The sequence below is a fragment of the Castor canadensis genome, chromosome 11 (assembly GCF_047511655.1).
Source record: "Castor canadensis chromosome 11, mCasCan1.hap1v2, whole genome shotgun sequence".
Lineage (NCBI taxonomy): Eukaryota > Metazoa > Chordata > Mammalia > Rodentia > Castoridae > Castor > Castor canadensis.
The window spans coordinates 71,664,621-71,685,360 of NC_133396.1; positions in this window are offsets into that span (position 1 = coordinate 71,664,621).

The window sequence follows — 20,740 nt, forward strand, 5'->3', positions numbered from 1 at the left end:
ATTCTTAAAAATGTAATACATTCATTTGCATTGCATTAATTAAATTACTTTTAATTCATATAAGGCCATGTAGCTGTTAATTACATTTGTTTAACATACTGCATCAAAATAAAACTACAGATGAAAGTATTGTAGCTGAAAGTTCATAGAAAGCACTTAATGCAATAATTTTTAAGCCTAGGTTCTTGGAAAGATTTAGATATTTTAAAAAAATTTTATCAGTCTGTAATGAAATGGAAAAAGTAGGGATTTTTTCTTAAAGCTGTATTTTTTTTAATATGAAAGATTCTCCTATTTTAAATTTGCCCTCCTAACTTTTGTTGTTAAATGTTCTTTATTATTATGAAATGTTTTAATTAGAGATGAAAGTTGTGGTATTTTTTACTCCAAAAGAAATGTTGACTTCCCAAAATTGATTCAGTAACTTCTTTAGCTATTTCATGAAACCCAAAATTTTTAGAAATACTGATCTAGTCCATAACTCACATTTTTGATGAAAAGAAACCAAGAGTCACAGATATTAAGTGATTTATTCCTGCAAAGTCCCAGAATGATCCATAGTACATCTGGACTTATCAGAGCCCTTCATCTCCAGTTGCAGGTGCTTTAGTCTTTCCAAGAGCCTATGAACTCCAGAAGTGAATGCTGTACTTCATCTAAAATGGTGTTATTAAAAACTAAGTTACCCAAATACAAAATAAAGTTTATTTTATTTGCCATATTTTGAATTACTGGTTTACTAATAGTTATCAGGAATACTAGCCAGATTTCAAAACATTGACAGATTTGAAACTGAAGAACACTTGGTACTTGTTTGTACATCCCGATTCCATGATTTTTACTTTGAATCTATTTTTAAAATTCTTTACATTGGCTCACAATCAGCTATTAGAAATATTATGTACAATAGCACTTTATGGCACTTTTAGCTAGCACTGGGTGCTGAGTGCACATTCTGTTTCCACCCAGATATCTCCTGCTATTGATTAGCATCTCCTATGCTTATAGGAGTCTTCATTTTGTAAATGTGAATAAAGGCAAGGGAAAAAAAATCACAAGAAGAAGAACATCATCTTGCCTCTAAGCCAACATTTGCGCTACTCTAATCAAATGAGTCAGTGACATAAACTAGTTGCACTATTTTAATTAGATATGTTGAAATTGAGTGCAAGGTTTGCTATCCACAAGCTCACAGAAGCATGAAGAAGGAAAGTGTGAAAATATGGACAAATGAATAACTTCAAAGCCTGTGTAAAGTCTGAATGTGAGCTGTGTGCTTCTGCTCTCTGTGTATAATGACAGTTGGGAGCAGAAGCAGGAAAAGGAGGAAGGTGAATGCTGAGTGGTGATTTCAGCTAATAATCACTCCTTTGGGTGCAGTCAACTATATTTTAAATATCTTTAAAAATAATAAAGAATATTTTTAGTTTTTTTAAATTGTCCATATGTTTTCTTTTCTCCTTTGTGTAGAGCTGAGTTTCTATTTGTTAGCACTTTCTTTCAGCCTGAAAGTCTTTCTTCAATATTTCTTTACTGGAGGTCTACTGACAACAGAAGTCCTCAGATTTTGATTGTCTGAAACACTTTGTGTGTGTGTGTGTGTGTGTGTGTGTGTGTGTGTGTGTGTGTGTGTGTATGTGTATGTGTACTCATTGTGGAGTGCCTAAATAGAGCTATTTATCATACATATTACCTCTACTTTTACTTTTACTTTTCTGGGAGGAAGAACAATTAAAATCTATTCCCTCAGCCATGCTCAAATATATGATACATAATAAAAAAAAACAGATAGTGTCTTTTTTCCATCATCAGCTGGGGGATAGCTTCATATGATCAAATTCTAGGTTCACTTTTATCTCTTTTGACACTTTTCAAGATATTTTGCTTTGTCTTTTGGCCTCGTTATTTCTGATTAGAAAGCAGTGCCAATTTGTGTAATAGTTTATGCTAGAATGTCTCCTTTTTCCCTCTGTGGTCACTTTTCAGAGGTTTTTTTGTATCCTAGCTTTCCAAACATTTGATTAAGATGTATTGGTAGAGTGGCTCAAGTGGTAAACTCCCTGTCTAGCTAAGTGTGAGGCTCTAAGTTAAACACTAGTACCAGAAAAAATAAAAAAGATAAAAATGGTGCTTCTTCTTCCTCTCCTTGGGTTTGTTTGAGCTTCTTGGACATGTGCATTTGAAGTTTTCATTCTCTAGTTTATTTTTTCTCTTCCTCCCATCTTCAGTGACTCCAATTATAGGTATGGTGACCCCTTAACACTGTTCCTTTGGTCACTTGGGATCTATTCAACTTTTTCAACCTGCGTTCTCTCTGCTCTTCGGGTGGGATACTCTGTTGTGATCTTCACGTTCATCTTTCTTTTCTTCTTCAATGCCTAATCTAGTATGAAGATCATCCAGTGCCTTTTTCAGTTCTAGAAATTAAATTTTTCTTATACTTTACATTTTTCTCTTCATTATCTTCAAAGTATTTGAACATATTTATAGTACCTTTACTGAACTCCTATTCAAGAAATTCAGATTTGTAATTCTAGGTTTATTCTAATTGACTCATTTTCCTCTTGATGGTAGCAAATTTTCTTGATCCTTTAGATGTCTAACAATTTTTTATTAGATCTTGGGAATTTAAAATTTCTGATATTAAGTACTAGGATTTTATCAGTTTTCATTTAGCAGTGATAGTCACTTTTTGCCATCAGACATTTGAGTATGTCAACTTTGTCTTTAAAGATTTGTATTTAAATTTTGCTATGGTGGGTCTAGAGTGGCCTTGGTTACTAATTAAACTTCTAATGAATTCCTAGAGTGTTCAGTAAGACATTTCTAGTCCGGGTGTTAAGAACCTGAAAATCTCTCATTCCCATGTAAGCCCTGGAAAATACATACGGATCATGGTAGGTATTCTGTTCTGTCCTTAGAGTTCTGTCCTTACCTGAGTTGCTTGATATGCAGCTACAACCAAAGGTACTCTTGTACAAATTTTAAAATTCATTCTCATACTTTGTTCTGCAAAATTCAGCCTTCTTGTTCTCAATGAACTCAAATCACTAGTACCCAACTCAAATTGTACTTTTTAATCTAAAGAATACCCTCTTCTATAAGAATTGTATTCCTTCCTACACTGTAGTCTTAAAAGAATGTTATGGGATTTGTAGGAATCTCAGTCTATGCTACCTATTTTTAGTGTCTGAAAGCAGTTATATTATATTATGTATTTTTTCAGATATCAAATTGGTCATGGAAGAAAAGGATTCACTGTGTCAGTGAATTATAAAACATATGATCATATATACTTTCTATATATGAATGTTATACTTTATTGAGCTACATAATTATTATTCATACTATTGCTTATAGTTTTTAATTGATTTTTCTAGATTTGCCAGTAAGTAATAAAGTTTTTCATGAATATCATTAGTTTCAAAAATCCCTTTCCAAATATTTTAATTCCAATTTATTTTTAGTCTAATACCACTGCTTATGATTTAGCATAGTAAATAAACAGTTGGAACTCTTACCTTCTTTTCTTTGGAATTGGAAATTAAGACCCATTAAAACAAGGCTGGAGTTCAGGCTTATTTTTTGTATCTGTGTGCATGTATTTGATTATGTTCTTTAATATCTCTTTTCTTATTATAACATCATATAGAACTTAAGCTTAATAAATTTCTAAGTTTCAATTTTCAAGTGAAATTAGTTTTTTTATATTTTTAGGGTGAGGCAGGATTCAAGAAATCTTTCTGGCTTCCTTTATTTAATTTCAGTAATCATAATGGTGGTACCATTAGTATTTGGAGACTAATAAAAATTAATAATTAGCAGCTGTTCTAATTTATTATTCCCTCTTTGTTTCAAAAGCAGAATTTTCATGTGGAGAAAAGAAAAAAATGATGCAATAGGCAATCATTTGATTAAAATTTCTTCAGTCTTGAAGTTTGATCATAGGTATAAATACAAACTCAGGAAGGTACTGCTGAGTTGGTTACTGTTTCTACTCCTTTATAGTTGACAGAGCTCAGATATATATCTTTCCTTCGTGTAAATATTTCCTACATTTTTTTCCATTATAAAAACATACAAACTATGAGTGCAGTAGCAATGAGATCAAGATTATCATCTTGAAATGCCACTTTCCATTCAAGTGACCTAGATTTAGCGGAGGCGGATTTCAGACAGGACGTGTGCCAGCTGAGCCTAGCAAACCTTATTGTATCAGTCAGCAAGTAAGCTATCAAGACTGATGCAGTCAATTTAAAGTTATTGAAGAGCAAACTTTTAAGTCTTTCATTAAGCAAAATGAATCCATTTGAGCACTAATAACTTTTATAATTACAATGGATTGAACAGATCAAACTTATTTATATCGGTGAGTACATTGATATAGAGAAGAATCATACATTTCCAGAAAATTATAGAAACTAATTCATTGACATGAAAATTGTTTAATAAAGGGAAAAATTAAGCAAGAATCCTGAATTTCTTATTAACTGTTCCACAAGTAACAAAATAGTAGATGGAAGGAGACATCTCTTTATAAAAGTACTCTTAAAAATTCAAAATGAAGTGATAGTGTTAGAATCTTACTGTTTTAACCTCCAGTAAATGATTTGATGTAGACATTAAGATTCAGTACCTGCTAAGATCACTGAGAAGGGGCATTCTGTTTTTCCTATATCCTTACAAGACCCTACCTACAGTTTTCTAAATTGAACAAATTTGATTCCGATCCATTTGCTGGACCCAATCACCAAATATCAGGAACAATAGAGGACAGAGGAACATGTTGACCTGCAGCATAAATGTCAAATATCCAAGCTTCAGACTGTGGGGAAATCTGTCATGAGTCCTTCAACAGATGAACTCTAAGGAAAAGAAGGAGATCAGAGTAAGGCATAACTAGCACTATCTCTGAGGATTCAGTGAAGATGGATGTGTCTGTAAGCCAAATATGTCTTCTCAAATGAATTTTACCTGCTGATCTGAAGGTTAAATTTTTGTAGGAAATCCATTTTGTGCTATGGATAAAGTAATCAAATCAACATAATATTTTACTGGCTATTTTGAAAATTAGTTGTATAAATAGCATGAAGTAAAGGAACTTACTGGAAAACTAAGCAAATCTCCCTTTTAACAATTATTCAAGTACTATTCTGTCATGTTAATTCCATTAATTTTCAACCAACAGCACAGTGGAAATACTGGATAATGCTTGGTTTCCAAAAATTTTAACATGCACGTAATTTAATCAAACATGTTTCTAAAATACAATTCTGATTTTTTAAAACTTTTTTTTGGTGATAGTGGGGTTATGAACTCAGGGTTTTGCACTTGCTAAACAGGCAGCCTACCAGCCCTAGAATTCTGATTTTACAACTCAAAATATTAGTCTTACTAATAGTAATAAATAATACAAATTAAAATCAGATTCATAAACTCTAAATGCAAAGGTGAGATCATGCAAATTCCTCCCACCACACAATGAAAATGCTAAGTATGGTTTATTGAGGAGTCTCATAGATATAGAAGCAGCAAAACACATACGAACTTCCACACCTGCAGTATTCCGTATAAAAGCAATCTTATCATGGTTACAGGTTCTCTTGAAATATTATTGGACTCAAAGAAAGAGATCTTACTTCAGCCACTCAAAATATGTATAGGAAAGGACCCACAGCGTCTGCTCAACAGGTACTAGAAATGGAGAACCTTCAGAGCTGACTACATTCTTTTGTAGAGGTCACTTGAAATGTTATGCAATATTCTTCCTAGGCAGTTGAAACAAAAGAGGAAGTGACCACCAGGTCCTCTCAGATTTTTCTCTGCTCATTCCTTAATGCCAAGCAAAATTAAGGCTTTCCTAGATTTCATGGCATGGCCCCTGGCCATCATTTCTCACCCACTCTTTCTAGTCTTTGTAACTTCCATTCTTACAATAGGTCATGCTCTTCTACAGCACAGGTCTTTATGCTGCCAAGAAAAGTACTCAAAGACTTCGAAATGGGAAAAACTTACTGAGGATTCTGTCTACTGAATTCTTTGGAGTCATTTTTCCCTTTTCATCGTCTTCACAATTATATAAATTGATGAACACTGGTGGCAATAATTCACATCTGTTTACAGACATGCAGATTAGCCCAATGAGGATGCGTTTGATTGTTTTCTTATGCATATTGATGAATTTTGTGTTATTAATAAACTCATTTGAAGCATACTGGTGACCAACATGTTTGTGTCTGGATTTTCTTTTGAATCACATATAGTATCTCACTGCTTTCTTCATTAATTAGCAAGTTATATAAAATTTTCAATATATATTTACTTTGTATTTTCAGGAGAGCTATGATTTTACCTTTTGAAAAATCATTAATAAAAATAATTGGTGCCTTTTTTCTATATTGCTATATTGCCCATCAGCTTGTCCATTAAGAGACAATGACTTAACTTTAAACATTCAGGGTAAGTACTAACTTATCTCTTCTTCAAAGCCATTCATTTGCATACCTAAGCAGAGTTCATCACCACATGCATTAGGTTTCACTGAATCAGATATGTGATTTTGTGATGTGTGTGTGGGGGGGGGGGTTGCTATTTCTTTCTAGCCTATGACTAACTGTAGCAACACAATTTGTAGCAACACAAATTGAAGATTACATTCTACATTTTACAGCAAATAAAATGCCAAGAACCACTCTAATGTAAAATATAAAGAATTATTTTAAGGTTAACACTTTTGTAACCACTTATTCAGGTCAAAAAACATCATTTTGAGGGGCTGGCAAAGTCACTCAAGCCGAACAAGCAAGAAGCTCTCAGTTTACCCCCAGTACTGCAAAAAAAAAGCTATTTTTCCAGTCACTCATGAGTCCTACTACAATGACAAATCCTCCATTTTCCCTTAGGTAACTACTTCCCTGAAGTTCACAATGATCAGTTAATTTTTATGGTTTTATAACCCAGATATACAGCATTTGATACTATTTTTATCCTTTTCCTCTTCATAACTTGATAGGACTTGTAAGTCTCTTCTAAAAGGTTCCTGACAATTCTCTTCTTTTTCTTCAGTTTCTCTGTTGAAATTGGGGAAAGCTCTGTATGGTCTGGATCGTGCCGATTGCAAGTTCATGATGCAGTTCAGCGTGCTCTTTTGCTGCTGACTGGTGCTTGCAGGTAGGGCAGACACTTCAGGAACCACAGTGTAACTATCTGTAGTCACTCTATGTATGAGAGCAACATATTTAATTTTTTTGATAATTTCTTTTCATATTCAATGACTTGCCAAAATGAGAATCTAAAGCATATATAATACCTACCACAATTTTATTTCCTTTCCATATTGCAATATATTTTAGTTTTTATGTACTTGTCAAATTTTAAACTTCATTCAACATATTCAAAGAGATTGAAAAAACTTATCTTTGTAAAGTTCATAAAATTAAAGCTGTGGGTGAAGTTCTGGTCACAGTCGAAAGAGACCATAATGGAAAAATTAATGACTTGCTCACTGTCGCCATGTTGCTGGCAGAGTTCTGTCTACAATACGATCTTCATATATCCCTGGCTCCTCTGCAAGTGGCCAAAATCTTTTCACTCTAAAAATGTTGCACTCTTGCCTCGTGCCCAGTGCTCCTCTTGAGACTCCACCTTGAGACTTCCTTTTTCTCTGTCAGTAGGGATTTGACTGCACCTGGATAAAAGATTCTAAGAGCCTGTGTCTCTCATGGTCTCTAGTTCTCTGAGAAGTGTACTCTGTGCCCTGCTATCACACACTTTGATGGTGCCTCTCCCACCTCAATGTACATTCATGTAAAGGGCTTCTTTTCAGATACTTACTTTCTAAATTTGCTGGAACACAAACAATATCATATATTTTAAAATCTGATCAGTTATTTATTTTAATTGTAATATTTTTGTCTTAGTCTGTTTGGGCTTCTACATTAAGATCCATAACAACACCAGATATTTCTTTCTCATAGTCATAGAGCCTTTGAAATCCAAGATCAAGTCACAGCAGATTCAAGGTCTGGTCAGGGTTTCTCTCTCAAATCTGACTTTCAGCGTACTTGGCAAAGATTCTGTTCTCCCACAAATATTCACCAAATGTCTATTGAATATGTTGACGGTCATTGCCTGCACTTATTATTTAAACAGCAATTGCAAAATGATATTTCTAATTCTCTAATTCCTCCACTTGAATTACATGGAAACTTTCTGTGACAAGTAAATTTTCTTCATCAAGAAGGATCGTTTTAGTTATAATGAGATACAATTCACAGATAGGAATAAACAAATATTTAATTTGTTCCTAATCTTTAATGTAATGAGTTGTTTCTGTACTTGCACGCTTTTTATAAGTTTGTTTTTTTTTTTTTTTGGTGGTATTGCAGTTTGAACTCAGGGCTTCAGGTTTGCTAGGCAGGCACTCTACTGTTTTAGCCATGCCTCCAGGCCGTTCTGTGTTGGTTATTTTCTAAACCAGATCTCACTTTTTGCCTGGGCAGGACTGAACAATGAGGCTTTTACACTTACTTTAGATGGGATTACAGGAGTGCACAATTGCACCCAGTTATTGGTTGAGATGGGGGGGGCTTATGAATGGTTTGCCTGCACTGTCCGCAAACTGTGATCCTCATGGCCTCAGCCTCCCAAATAGCTAGGATTACAGGTGTGAGTCACTGGTGCCCAGCTAAATTTGTATTTTTGTATATGTTCAGTTTAGCACATATTAATTTCAGCTACTTATACTTACAGTGCCCAAATTATCTTATCCTGGCCTGTCAGAATAACTTCAAGATGATGTCTATGGCATTAAGGGCCAAACCCATTCATTATTTGTTTGCTTGATTATCACTTTTTCATTTTTTAAATTGCTTCCTTGCTTTGTGGCACAATTGGATATTGATGTTCATATGTATGTCCCTGTCTTAGAATCAGTAATATTTTCAAGGAGCCTGAATCTGTTTTATTTGGTCATGCATTAGAATCAAAAATTATGGTACTATGTATTTTATTTGCTACAGTGTTGTTTTCATTGCTTTTGGAATATAATATACATTTTGATAAAAAATACAAAGTATATTCAAATTTTCATGACTTATGATGAAAATTATTTCACCCAAATTTATTTATTTTTATTTTTTCACTGTTCAAGGTTTATTTGTTGTTTTAGTCGTATAACACTTAGTTGGTTGCACTGTTCATATGTAGATCTTTCTTTTTATATTACATGGTAATGCACACTGATGCATACAATACATAAAATAAGATCCTCTAGAACAGTTATGCACAGTTTAGTGCAAAATAGTTACCAAATTTATTTTTGATATAGCCTTCAATGTACAGAAAAAATATTAAGAATTGCAGTGAAATGTATTGCCAGTAAAACAAGTTTGCTGAATAACATTTAAAGTTTCTTTGTTATGTTGTGTACTTACAATACATACCACTAAGAATGTGCATTCAAAAATGTAAGATGTTTTCTTCAATACTCTTATATTACTAGCTTAATTAATATTCAAACTTACATAGTGAAATCAGGAAATTATAACTTCTATCCCTGTCATCCTATTCTTTCCTTTCCTTCCATACAGATATGTTTTTGTTATTCTCTGGTTTATTTTTCCAGTAATTTCTTTTTATAAATATAAACACACACATATACATAAAGTTTCCCACGTTACAAAAGAAAATACAACATCTTATCTGTGTTCCTACTTTAACATTCAAAATATCCTACACACAAATATTCTGTAAATATTTTTCTTCACCTTGTTAGTTTTATATAACATACACAACAAAAATAGACATATTTACTTTATATATGTGTGTACATGGCATACTGCTGCATATCTGGAAATGCAACTCACTTCTTTTTCTGTTGTATTATATGAGCATTTCACAGAAAATGATCATTGTAGTTGTTTCCAATTACTTTCCATATGTGTATGGCTATTGTCAAAATCCCTGTATAATGACATTTCTTTTTTGTTCCAGTGTATTTTGGGGATAGATACAGGTTTGCTGAATTTAATGGTAAGTAATCTGTTGACAATTTCCCTTTCTGAATGTGTCATTTTATGTCCTCATCAACAACAGAGTGCCTGCTACCTCACAGTCCTACCAAGCTTAGTTGCTTTATTGTGTAATAAATGAAAATTAGACTGCATTATGTTGTCTAGTTTTGTTTTAGTGTTCATATTTTTACTTTGAATTAATTTTAAATTTTTAAATAATTATAGGCACACAGAAAATCTGTAACCATAATAAAATGAGTTTACATAAATTCTTCACATATCTCAAGTATTAATTTCTTAAATATTTGTGGTACAATTATCAATATGAGAAAACTAAATTGAGATGATACTATTAACTAAAATGTAAACTTTATTTGGATTTCACTGTTATTCCCATGAATGCCATATTGCACACTTATTTTGCCCATCTCCTGTGGCTTCTCATGAATATATTTAAATCCTAGTTGTATGTAGTTTTCTGTAAATTATTTATGGCTTTTGCCCATGTTTTTCCTTTCCGTTTTGTCTTACTGTTTTTGATTTGAAGGAGTTCTTTAAATGTTATGAATGTTAACATTTTTATGTGCTATATTTTACATTTGTTCCAAGGTTTGGCTTTTGGCTTTTGTTTATGGTTGTCTCTTCCATGGTCTTATGAAAATTCTGGGTTTTTTTGTTTTGTTTTGTTTTGTTTGCAGTACTAGGGTTTGAACTCAGGGATCACCTGAGTTATTCTAATATAGTCAAACTTACCAAATGGTTGAGTTTTTTACTTTTGCATTTTGAGGCATATTTAGAAAAATCCCTGTCTTCTATTTTTATTGAAATACATCCATGATTCCTTTTAGGACATGTATAGTTTCATTTTAAATATTTAAATCTTTTTAACATATGGGATTTTGTCACCTTTTAAAATACAAGGTCAGGATCAAGATTTTCCCTTTTTTGACATTGTCAGGGTATGTAGACCAAGCTTTCCTCAAGCTCACCATCCTCCTGCCTAAGTCTCCCAAGTGCTGGGATTATAGGTGTAAGCCATTACATCAAGCTAGACTTGCCCGTTTTAGACAATAGCTACCCATTTTTCTCAACATAACTCACTTTAACAGTCTATCTTTTCCTCACTAATATGAGGCTCATATTGTCTTAGACATCAAATTTTTCTGCATATTTAAATTTATTTCTAATTTTTTGTTTGTTCTATTGGTCTATCAAAATGCAGAAATGTATGATTTAAGTTGTAGAGATCATAATATGTGAAGCATTTTGTAAAAGAAGTTTTCATTTGCTCCTTTTTTCTTATATTCTTATTTCTGTGTTATTGTTTAAGTAAATTGGTCTGGTACTGTGTTTGAGTGGGGAACATTGTATTTTACTGATAACTCATTTATGTTCATTTTTTAAAATTGAAAGGTCATATATATATATTTGAGAATTGTTTTAAAATTTTTTTTCTAGCTGCAGATTACATAGTTTTGTTATTTTTTTTACATTTTTAAAGAGGAGAAAATAAGGATGGAGAGTCTTTCTTTGCAAATCATCTGTATATGTGAATGTGGAAATTGTATCCCAGTGGCAATGCATATATTAATATGGTGCAAGCATTGCAATGTGACTTCCAGTTCCTGACCCAACAAGTAAAGAACTGGAAAGTCATACTTCTTATCCTTACAACAAGCAAAAACTGAACCATGATGTCCTAGATTCGTCAGAGAGCTGAGGTCAAAGGGCAAATCATCCCCTCAAAATCTAGACAAAAGGGCATCCAGAGAGATAGAGCAACTGAATTCTGCTTACCTGAAGCAAAAGCTGTTGGAGCCATAAGCTGATAGGCACAGTTTTGGTGAATTGCTGGAGATGAAGTAGAACATGGTGTGAGGGTGAGAAAACCCTGAAGGCTGCAGTCATAGGGGACCCCAGAATTTTGTGGTCTTTCCTTCCAGAAACCCCACCTGACATGTATGGTGAAGCTACAGGAACTATCCCTACTTGGATTTTGCTAAAGTTTGGGAAAGTAAGCATTATGGAACTTGACAGAGCCTTCTCCATAATAAATGACTGTTTTCCAGGGGAAAGAATTTTTCCAGAGCCAAATTCTGAAACTTTATCTCACCAGGAGGGAGAGGACTCCTTAAGTCTTCCTTCTCACCTGAAGAATAGAAAAATACAGACAACAGGGATCATGGCCTTGTCACAGTTTAGGAATGCTGCAGTCAGAGAAAGGAGTAGGACAGAAGGTCAAAGCCTGTGAAGGTCATAGCCCCAAGATACAGGCCACAAAAAGATTGAGATTTATTCAGATGATGGAATGTTCTTCTCCCTTTACACATTACCATCACACCAATAGGGCTAATTTTGATAAAAGTGGATTATGGCTAAAAGAACCCAAATCCAGACTTTTAGGGAAATGGATGCAACATGGAGAGCATCATATAAAGTGAGATAACCCAGTCTCATAGAGATAAATGTGGCAAGTTTCCACTCATATGTGTGATCTGGGGGTAGGAGGTGGAAAGTATAAAAGTGAAAAGGGAGCTAAAAGAGTTACAAAGGGTTTTAGAGGGAGTGAATATGATCAAAGTACATTGTATGCATGTGTGGAAATCTCATGATGCAACTTTGTACAATGAATATATGACAATAAAAACAAAAACGTACAATATGTAAAAATAAACAGAGAGACGGACCTTAGAGATATCTAAGGTCAACTGAAGAGACACAGTCAGGACCCTGGGAGAACTTGAAATTGAAATCTCTCACATGTTTTCATCCTGTGAGGAGTTGTAGATGACATCTCTAAAGAAAAGTTCTCTTCATGAGACCTCTTTGTAGCATTTCAGCTGTGAGCAAAGCTTTGTAAATAAGGACATGGGTGAGTTAATAACTCAAGGATTTCACATGATAAAAATTTATACAGGAATGAGAGAAAATTCAGACACTTAAAAGTCCTGATTCTAGCATAGAATTGTATTAAAGTACTTATTTATAATGTCAATATTTGTTTTGTATGCATGGTTCTTTATTGTAGATGAGTAGGTAAGTCAGAGGAATCCAGTAATGCCTAAATATACATTGTAGTTGTACATATCTCTGTTGGAATTTTGCATAATCTTGTTATTTTTAATTTTACGAGCATTTCACATGGAGTCCTGGAGGTTCCTCCCAACTCCACAGCCACTTTCTTTTTATGAAGGTAAAGATGGCAGCCTTTTTGGTGATGTTCTTACATTTCCATTGTGGTCTTAACTGGACATGCTGGCTTTTTTTTATTATTATTCATTTATTTACATGTGAACACATTGTTTGGGTCATTTCTCCCCCTGTCCTCCTCCCTCGCCCTCTTCTCCCTCCCCACCTGCCTTCCAGGCAGAACCTGTTCTTCCCTTTTCTCCAGTTTCATTGAAGAGAAGACATAAGCAATAATAAGAAAGACATAGCGTTTTTGCTTTTTTGCTAGTTGAGTGAAGGATAGCTATACAGAGAGATTCCTATCATTGCTTTCATGCACAAATGTGTTACAACCTGAATTGATTCATCTCTAACTGATCTTTACACTGGTTCCTGATCCCTTTCTCATGTTAACCTTTGTTGCTTTAAAGTTTCTCTATTAGTTCCTCTGGTGTGGGGGCATCAAATACTTTCATGTTTTGGGTTTTCTACCTATCCCCATGCCTCCCATATGTGTTCTCCCCTTGTCATGTAACCCAAGTCCTAAAACATTGCTGTATTTGCCCTAGATCAGAAGACTGTATATGAGGGAGAACATATGATTTTTGGTCTTCTGAGTCTGGCTAACCTCGCTCAGAATGATGTTCTCCAGTTCTATCCATTTACTAGCAAATGATAAGATTTCATTTTTGTTCATGGCTGAGTAAAATTCCATTGTGTACAAGTACCACATTTTCTTGATCCATTCATCAGTAGTGGGGCATCTTGGCTGTTTCCATAACTTGGCTATTGTGAATAGTACTGCAATAAATATGGATGTACAATTGCCTTTGGAATAACCTGTGTCACAATCCTTCAGGTATATCCCCAGGAGTGGGATTGCTGGATCATATGGCAGATCTATGTTTAGATTTTTAAGAAGCCTCCAAATTTTTTTCCAGTGCTATTGCACCAGCTTGCATTTCCACCAACAGTCCTTTTTCTCCACATCCTTGCCAACACATGGTGGTGGTGGTGTTTTGGTGATGGCTATTCTAACAGGGGTGAGGTGGAATCTTAGTATGGTTTTGATTTGCATTTCCTTTACGGCTAGAGATGATGAGAATTTTTTCATGTGTTTTTGGGCCATTTAAATTTCTTCTTTTGAGAATGTTCTATTTAGTTCAGTTGCCCATTTCTTAATTGGTTCATGGATTTTGGGAGAGTTTAGTTTCTTAAATTCCCTGTATATTCTGGTTATCAGTCCTTTGTCTGATGTATAGCTAGCAAATATTTTCTCCCACTCTGTGGGTGGTCTATTTAGTTAAGACACCATTTCTTTTATTGTACAGAAACTTTTTAATTTTATGAAGTCCCATTTGTCCATTCTTTCTCTTAGTTGCTGGACTGTTGGGGTTCTATTAAGGAAGTCCTTGCCTATATCTATTACTTCCAGAGTGTTTCTTGCTCCTTCCTATACTAACTTGAGAATTTGGGGTCTGATATTAAGGTCCTTGATCCATTTTGAGTTGATGCTAGTACAGGGTGATAGACATGGTTGCTTGCAGATGGATAACTACTTTTCCCAGCAATATTTGTTGAAGAGGCTGTCTTTTCTCCATCGTATATTTTTGGCCCCTTTATCAAAAATAAGGTGGGCATAGTAGTATGGGTTCATATCCAGGTCCTCTATTCTGTTCCACCGGTCTTTATGTCTGTTTTTGTGCCAGTACCATGCTGTTTTTATTGCTATTGCTTTGTAATATAGTTTGAAGTTGGGTATTGTGATACCACCAGCATTGCTCTTTTTGCTGGGTATTGCCTTGGCTATTGGCAGTCTCTTCTGTTTCCAAATGAACTTTAGGGTAGATTTTTCAATCTCTGTGATGAAAGTCATTGGGATTTTGATGGGAATTGCATTAAACATGTAGATTGCTTTTGTTAGTACAGCCATTTTCACTATGTTGATCCTAGCAATCCATGAGCATGGGAGATCTTTCCATCTTCTGTAGTCTTCCTCGATCTCTTTCTTCAGAGGTTTGTAATTCTCCTTATAGAGGTCATTCACATCTTTTGTTAAGTTTACTCCTAGGTATTTGATTTTTTTTTTAAGGCTATTGTGAATGGAATTGTTTCCATGTATTCCTTCTCAGTTTGTTTGTTGTTGGTTTATAGAAAAGCTAATGATTTTTGTAAGTTGATTTTTTTATCCTGCCACCTTCCTGTAGCATTTTATGGAGTCTAGGAATTTTGGGGTAGAGATTTTTGGTCTTTAAGGTATAGGATCATATCATCTGCAAATAGAGATATTTTGACAGTTTCTTTACCTATTTGTAATCCTTTTGTTTCTTCTTCTTGCCTAATTGCTCTAGCTAGAAATTCCAGTACTATGTTGAATAGGAGTGGGGATAGTAGGCACTCTTGTCTCATTTCTGATTTTGGGGGAAATGGTTACAGTTTTTCACCATTAAGTATGATGTTGGCTATAGTTTTGTCATATGCAGCCTTTACAATGTTGAGGTACATTCCTTCTATTCCTAATTTTCTTAGAGCTTTTATCATGAAGTGGTGTTGAATCTTGTTGAAGGCTTTTTCTGCAGCTATTGAGATGATCACGTGATTTTTGTCTTTGCTTCTACTGATGTGCTGTATTACATTTATAGATTTGCATATGTTGAACCACCCCTGAATCCCTGGGATGAAGCTGAGTTGATTGTGGTGAATAATTTGGTTTGCCATTATTTTATTGAGGACTTTTGCATCCATATTCATTAAAGAAATTGGCCTACAGTTCTCCTTTTTGTAGTCTTTTTTCTGGTTTTAGGATGAGAGTAATATTGGTTTCATAAAACGAGTTAGGTAGTGTTCCTTCCCTTTGTATTTCATGGAACAGTTCAAGGAGGGTTGGTATTATTTCTTTAAATGTCTGATAGAATTCAGCAGTGAGTCCATCAAGTCCTTGACTTTTCTTTTTTGGGAGACTCTTAATTGCTGCTTCAATTTCGTTTTGTGTTATAGATCTATTCAGGTGGTTAATATCCTCTTGATTCAGTTTTGGGTGGTTCTAAGTTTCTAGTAATCTGTCCATTTCTTCAAAATTTTCAAATTTATTACAGTGTAAGCTCTCAAAGTTGCCTCTGATGACTTCCTGGATTTCCGTGGTGTTTGTTGGTATCTCTCCTTTTGCATTTCTTATTTCACTGATTTGAGGTTTTTTTTTTTTCCTCATTTTAGTCAGATTTTCCAGGGGGTCTGTCAATCTTATTTATTTTTTCAAAGAACCAGATTTTTGTTTCATTAATTCTTTGTATATTTTGTTTGTTTGTTTGTTTCTATTTTGTTGATTTCAGCCCTTATTTTAATTATTTCTTTCCTTCTGCTTGTTTTGGGGTTTGCTTGTTCTTGTTTTTCTAGCAGTTTGAGCTGTAGTATTAGATCATTGATTTGAGATCTTTCTGACCTTTTAATATATGCACTCATTGCTATAAACTGTCCTCTTAGGACAGCCTTTGCTGTACCCCATAGGTTCTGGTAGGTCATGTTTTCATTTTCATTAACTTCCAGGAACCTTTTAATTTCCTCTTTTATTTCATCAATGACCCATTGACCATTGAACAATGTGTTGTTCAGCTTCCAATTGTTCAGACATGCGGTATTTATTAGCAATTACTTATGACCAAGTTTCCATCTGTAATGAATGTCTGATGACTTTTTGGAAGTGTGGAAAGAAATAACCTTTGAGAAAAGATTTAGTGAAAGCTTTCTTTGGTCATACATCCTATTGTGTTTTTTGGGCCTTCATAAAGTTCTTTGAACTTTCATAACCATGCTGCTTATGTAATAGTCAAGAAAGCATTGTGTGTTTCCTTTTTTTTAAGGCTACAAAATGGAAAGCTAAAATGTATCAGTCTAAGATATTGTGCAGATGTCAAAATTGAGACAATAGTAACAATCAAAATGTGTGTGTCTGTGTATGTGTGTGTGTGAGAGAAAAAGAGAATCCTCAGAAATACTTCTAATTAAAATATTGCTTATAAGTGAATTGCTAATGAAGACAGGAGATCCTCAAATTGCAGGTGAGTAAGTTATATCTCTAGGACAGAAACAAAGCTGAAAATGATATATAACAAATAAATTATATTTTTGTATTTTAAACTATTTTCATAGCTTCATATTTAAATATTCTATATGAAGTTCACGAAGTGACTTAAATACTAAAATTTGACATTTCCTTTCCAGCTTAGTTCAAAAATTGAGAGCAATAATATTTCAAATGATATCAGTATTCAACTCACTAGAAAGTCAGATTTAGATTTCTAGTAAAGTCAGTTCGTCAAGCTTTTTCATGATCTGAATAAAATGGTTAAAGGCCTCTATGATCTGAATGTTCCTCAAAATGTATATATTGAATCTTAATCTCCACTGTGATAACATTAAAAGGTGGGCCTTTTAGAAAATGATGAAGCTATGAGGCTCCACCTTCATGAGTGCAATTAGTGCCATAGAAATGGATAGGGTGGTGGGGAGGGAAATAATTTAGACTTTGTTTCCTGTATTTGCTTCTGCCATGTGAAAATATTTAGATGGTGTCATCTATGAGAAATGGGCCTTCACTGGACACCCATTCTACAGGTGACTTGTTCTTGGAATTCTAGTCTCTAGACCTGTGGGAAGTTCATTTCAACTGTTGATAAGCTTCCATTATGGTATTTTGTTATACCAGTATTATAGCACACCAATGGATTAAGACACAGGACTCTAACTCCTCTGTCCTTATTCTCTGACCACACAGCAAACTTGAGTTTTCAAGCAACCTCAGTTACCTTGGACGTTAGGATGATGTTTTCTTGAAATAAGAGAGAGAAAATGTCTCTTGTTTATTCGGGTTTAATCATCAGTGCTTCCTTGTTTGGTTGCATCTCTACTCATGGTCATGTTAGTTATTATGTCCAACAATTATGAGAGGAAGGGTTAATCTTATTCATTATTTCACTTTAATTTCTTCTATGATAATGAAATTTGTATGTTCACCTTATGCATGCACAGGACAGCATTAATTTCCTATACCTACTGCAACAAATTGCCACAAACTTATTGACTTAAAACAACATATAAAAAAATCACAGATTCTAGAGATTGGGGCCAGGACATCTCTGGAAGGTCATTAATATTCCAGTGACACATACATTCATAACAAGAAAAATTAAGAGAATGATGTGGCAGGAAATGAAATCTTCTGTTCAGGTGCAGCGGTGTTCATCTGAAATCCCAGCTGAGGAAGGATAATCAGAATTTTGAAGCCATTCTGGGTTATATAGTGAGAGACTCTGTCTCAAAAAAGACACTAAAACTTAAACCTTCCTGTTAGTAGGGAGCTTATTTGAATGACAACGTACTGTGTTTATGGTAAACTAATTTTTGTGTCCACATGTGTATTGTTGTACAGACAGATTTTTGCTATCAATAATGAAGACATAATTGTGGGAAGAAGAGGTTTAGAGGATATTGTTTTTTGGTTTGCAAATCCATTCATGTCCTTTGTCTCCTCAGTCTTCATAGAAAGTGAGTGCTTATTTTAATATAATGATATCTTAAAATTATTCTCTAAGTCACAGTGAAATGAGTGATAAATACTCTAAACGGAAAATATGAATAATTTTCCCATCAGTGGTGAGCCTTCCAGAGCAGCATTTTTCAAGTGTTTTGAACACAGTTTGTTTTTGGAATATCAATGTTCTTCTTATCATGCTAGTTGCGATACTTTCCATATCTGCTAACTGAGAAATACAGAAAAACTACAGTGAATTTACCAATGCTTTTAAATCTATATGTACATTATTCATTATGATATCTACATACGTTTCAGACAATGAAATATATTAATGCATGATATAATAAAACTTATTTGTTCTATATACACAGATTTTATACAAAGATGGTCAGTCTATAGTGGTAAAAATGACCTCCAGAAATCTATAATAAACCAGACTGTAAACTGCTTCTGAAAAATCATAAAACCCTCAGACCTATCACTCTAATCCCTGTCAATAATGACAATTATTTTTATTAATGAGTTCCCTTATTTTTGGCACTTAAATAGAAGATGGAAGAACTTGAAATATATATGATAAAAGTTTTCAAAATTCCAAAGAAGAAATGTATAAGTAAATTGATTTCTCATCTCCACTTCTAGAAGTTGCCTAGCATAAAATATATATTAGAATTAATCTAATTAATGGAATTAAATACAATATGATCACTAAATACTACTTCTTAATTTAGCTTATGACTCCTCAGAACTAAAAACTGTTGAGCCAAATGCACATTAGAATTATGTTTCTGATTTAAACCTTCAAGAAACACTATGTACACTTATGACAAGCCCAACTTCCATATAAGTGAAGGACGTGGGGTACACGTTTATAATATGAACATCTTCACCTGAGGTACATTGCTTCAATGAATTCTCTATACTGGAGGTATGTCTGTGGTTTATGAAGTTATCATAGGAAAACAGCTTTAAAAAAGACCTCATTTGATGATTTGTAGATTCACAATCATCAGTGAGAAAATTCTGTTCTATGTACTATTATGACCTTTCATTTAATTTCTTTTAATTTCCGATTTTTCGTTAAAACTATTTTTACTATAATCTATATTGTGAGAAATAAGGGAACCTAGAATTTTTAAAACTCATAACAAACATAATCCCTATTTTTGCATGTTGAGTTTTACTTAGAATGTAACTAAAATCATGGTCTAAATGAGATTGTTGAAAACTTAGGGTTAGTAAAAAAAGAAAAGATCAAACTGAGTGGTTTGGCTTAACAAATCACTTGACATTGTCTCAGTCATTGATGCTTTCAGAAGCTTTATCTCTAGAAGTTCTCTAGATTTTAAAATTTGTTTCCCAGATTTATTTAGTTGATGGATTTAAGCTTGTTTTTATTTAAATGTATCCTAGTTGTATACTAGAGGCTTTTCTGATTAGTTGATTGTGATATGATTTTGTTTTGAAATAATTCTTTATCTGCATAGAAGATGATTGTAGAACTGCCAATGAACAAATGACAATTTACAATTCCATAATAGTTAAATTTCTCTCAACTCTGAAGGAGAAGAGAGATTATATAAGAGAATGATGCTGGCATATTTCCATTGCTAAGGGCTAAGGACGCAGAACATTTACAGATTAAATAGTGTGTAAATTTTAGTTTATGTGCCTATTATAGCCACCATCGGCAGGAAGCAGGATGCACACAGTGTGAAACGTGGCTGGCAGCACCACCAGGGTCCTGTTCTCTGAAATTTACCAAGTTTACTGCCATTAATAGCATGTGTGTTAGGAGTGCATCATTCTGGTTTTATTTACATAGCTAAACAATGCATTGAAAATTGAATATTTATCATGTACCTTTCATAAATAATTATTGAATCTCTTCCCAGAAGAATATTAATGTCGAAAGATCATTAGCACCTACATGCAGAATCTTATTTTTCATGGGATGCTAGATAAGTGCTTAGAGCAATTGTGCAGTATGCCAGAAAGTTGTATTGATGGCTCAAAAATCCTATGGCAT